Source organism: Cyprinus carpio, chromosome A12, assembly GCF_018340385.1.
Source record: "Cyprinus carpio isolate SPL01 chromosome A12, ASM1834038v1, whole genome shotgun sequence".
NCBI classification, from domain to species: domain Eukaryota; kingdom Metazoa; phylum Chordata; class Actinopteri; order Cypriniformes; family Cyprinidae; genus Cyprinus; species Cyprinus carpio.
The window spans coordinates 655,959-660,091 of NC_056583.1; the positions used below are offsets into that span (position 1 = coordinate 655,959).

General features: G+C 37.9%; 1 long non-coding RNA gene across 1 annotated transcript; it reads left to right on the forward strand.

The window, feature by feature from the left end:
* The first annotated feature begins 229 nt into the window (after positions 1-229).
* LOC122146935 lies at positions 230-4,133 on the forward strand. The gene is made up of 2 exons (XR_006161280.1): positions 230-625; positions 3,512-4,133. It is a non-coding gene; the product is annotated as an uncharacterized LOC122146935 (long non-coding RNA).

Below are 4,133 nucleotides of genomic sequence, written 5' to 3' on the forward strand. Positions count from 1 at the left end.
CCAACATATTAAAGTAAACCATATGGGTGTATTTTGATTATAAATTAATATATTATTATATCCTCTTGCAATTCTGACTATTACTCGCAATTGTGAACTTATACAGTATGATGCAATTCTGTTCTGAATTACAGTTATATAGCCTACTGACTGTTTTCCAAAGAAATATAAATATGCTGCAGTTGATATTATAAGCACTCAGTTATATTCGAATGGTCGTCAATAGAGAAACATGCATTTGGTGTAGTTATGGCATCAACCAGCAGATGTTAATCAGATGACCCGCTGGTAATGTGTTGACTCCAGCAATGCATTCACAGCTATTTTTGGGTGTTCAGTGCAGGACGAACACACAGGGTCCCAACCCGGATGCTTGAGTACACCAGTCGTGACACAGCTAGGCCTGAATGAAGCACAGGGCTTGTTTATGCATGTGTTTGTTGGAGTCTGGTCTGCTATGGTCTTCTGAATCATCTCTGAACTCCAGAGATCATCCGTGACTCAGTCAAAGTACACATCAGACTCGCTCCCACAGCACGGACAAAAAGAGTGACAGCGATTCTGTTGCCAACTTCCCAGATCTCAAGTGGAAAGGTCCAGATTTAGGAGCTGAACACACACTGAGGTCAGTGGAGACTGAAAGCAAACAGGCCATTAGCCTCATCTGCCTGACCACTAAACCTGATGGACTATATACTAACACACTTACATCTGCTTAAATTAGTTCCCACCACTTATTCTAGACAACTATGTGGTTTGTAAATACAATTCTGCTTATGGACTGTTTTCAGCTAATTCAAATGAAATGATTCAAAACAACTTTAAATGGCAGTTCAGTCTACTTGCAACTTAAATGGTACCTTTACTCATTCTGAAGACTGACTTAGTAAACATCAACTAAAAATACTGGTATAATAAGAATTTTTATAAACATTGTAACTGAAGGTGAATTGATTTGTTGTTAGTTGCTCGTTTATGCTAAATGCATAAATGTAAATGCATACGTTTTTTTTCTATGTACTACAAAATACATAAAAAAAAAAAAGTCTCAGGGCAAGCCTTAGTCAGGAAGCTGACTGGCTCTTTTATTGTAAGGTGTGACTTCCAGTTCTCTATTAAAAATGACTCTCTCTCTCTCTCTCTCTCTCTCTAGAAATATGGCACATAGTCTTAGAGTTTGTACTTGACTAACTGGGGCCCAGGTCAGGAAGCAGACAGACTGGCTAAACCAACCATCTGCTAGCCGCCTCACGTCACAGAAGTCAGTTAATTCTCAGCACATAGAGACTCTTTCACCTAGATATCACACTATAGAGACTGTGTCTGTTCCCCGAACTAGAAAATACAAAAAACATCCAAAACAATTAAAGGGTTACAATTTAATTGATGCTCAACAAATAAAAAACAAACAAAATACAGATAAACACATGATACAGCTTGGCTTAATGAGTATAGATCCCTTTCTACAAAAGAGCTTTTTGTAAATGACCTGCTCTTATCATCTGATCGTGGTTGTATCTCTCTATTAGTGCTATTGGATCTTAGCGCTGTGTTTAACACTATTGACCACAACATCCTTTTGAGTAGACTACAAAATTATGTTGGCATTAGTGGAACTGCATTGTCATGGTTTAAATACGACGATCGTCAGTTCGTAGCAGTGAATGACGAGATATCATATCGATCACAAATACAGTATGGAGTACCTCAAGGCTCAGTACTAGGACCGTTGCTTTTCATGCTTTACATGTTACCCTTGGGAGATATCATCAAGAAACATGGTGTTAGCTTTCACTGTTATGCTGATGATACTAAGCTCTAAATTGCTTCGCAGCCCGGTGAAGAATACCAATGTCCTCTTGCTTTATCGTCACACTATTTCCCTGTTTAACGCTGTAAAGCTGCTTTGACACAAACTGTATTGTATAAAGCGCTATAGAAATAAAGGTGACTTGACTTTTTTTTTTACTGTAAGGCAGGACTTTGTTTGATCAGAAAAGTGATTGGCTCTTTTTACTGTACAATGAAATTGATTTTTTTAACTGTAAATTGTGACTCCATGGTAACAGCTATGAGTGGACGTCTCCTCTCATTACAGCGTCTCTGTTATATTCAGCATGTTATTGTTTACAGTGTGTTGCCGGGCAGCTGTTGTTTAACAGAAGGGCACATTGTGTTCTTTGAGAACGTGCAGTTCACAGACTCTAGATCCACTTTCCGCTGATGGATGGATCCCTGGATCAGTTCTGATGTGTTCTGATACGTTTGGCCGATGATGTGAGCACAAGATCATTGCTTGTGTGCCGTACCATATGAAGGCGGATCTCTGACTGGACACGAGTGATGGACGGCCACAGCAAGGAAGGGTGGATGCGTCCAGCCGGTGTTATATTCCGTTTCCAGATATAACTCTCCCTCATAAAGCTCTTCCTATTACGCTCACTGGAGCGCTGCTGTCACTGACACAAATCCCAACATTTCAGCACTCTCTCCGTTCACTAGATAAATGATGAAGCCACACTATGGCAGATTTCCTTTGCAGTCTAACTGTGTCCATGAACACCCTGCAGGAGTAAAGTAAAAAACTGTCAGAAGACAGAAAAGCGTGTGTGGGTAGTTAGAAGCATGTGGGCAGTTATTACACTACATACACGAAAGTTTGGAATAATTAAAAAGTTTTTTTTTTTTCTGCTCGCCTGATTTTTTTTGATGTTTTTTAAAGTAGTATTTTTTGTTTATTAGGGAATAAAAAATAAGTGTTTTCTGTGTGAATCTCTGTTAAACTGTAATGTATTTCTGTGATGCGCAGCTGTATTTTCAGCATCATTACTCCAGTCTTCAGTGTCACATGATCTTCAGAAATCATTCTAATATGATGATTTGCTGCTCAAGTAAAAAAAAAAAAAAACTTATCAAGGATGCATTAAATTGTTCAAAAGTGACAGTAAAGATTTTTTTATAATGTGACAAAATATATACATTTCAATAAATGCTCTTCTTTTGAACTTTCTATTCATCTGTGAATCCTGAAAAATAAAATGTATCACGGTTTCCACAAAAATATTATGCAGCACAACTGTTATCAACATTGATAATAATCAGAAATGTTTCTTGAGCAGCAAATAATCATATTAGATTGATTTCTGAAGATCATGTGACACTGAAGACTGGAGTAATGATGCTGAAAATACAGCTGCGCATCACAGAAATAAATTACAGTTTAACAGAGATTCACATAGAAAACAGCTGTTTTACATTCTAATAATATTTCACAATTTTTACTGTATTTTTCATCAAATAAATGCAGCCTTGCTTAACAGAAGAGACTTTTTTCAGAAACATAAAATCATAACTTTAGTTTATGCATGGGATTTTTTTTTTTTTAGATGAATGCAGAAGGAAAAGGTGAAAATGTGTGAAAAATGTCTGAAAGGTGAAAGTAAGCATCTTCTAATGCAGACAGTATTCTCTCTCTCTCTCTCTCTCTCTCTCGCACATGTTCCTGCTGGAGTCGGGCTAATTTGGGCTCCTCTTTATTTGAGCACAAGCAGTCAGAAGTGCTGAGAGCGAGTGAACGGCCGGACCGCACAGACTTCTCCTTTGATCCAGCATGGCAGATGTGAAGAACTGACATCGCATTACCGGACACAAGAGCCGTCTGCCATCGTGTATAAAGGCCTCAGTCATCAGATGCTACAGGATGCTTCCTACCAGCAGCTAAACATCAGTCAGCGATAGAGAGGCCTGATGTTAGCCCTAGCATCATCTCTCCACCGCTGCTGACAAATACACAAAATCAGTCTCTGAACAACGCATGCCATCCAAAGTAGAATCCGCTGCTGTCTGCAATATCCTGATAAGAGATTTGATAGCATAAATATTTATAAAGAGTCAAAGGAAATGAAAACGAATTCGCATTCAGCTTTGTTATCATATGACGTGCTGTTCTAAAACTGCATCGTGTGAATACATTTCATTCCCTGCACTAGAGAAACTGTAGATTGACATTTTTTATAATTGGATGGTTAACATGAAATATGAAAACAGTTCATAAAAAGCTGTCATGTTCTATGATGTGACATGCTATACTCTAATCTTGAACATTTCTTCCATATACTAAATAATAATAATAA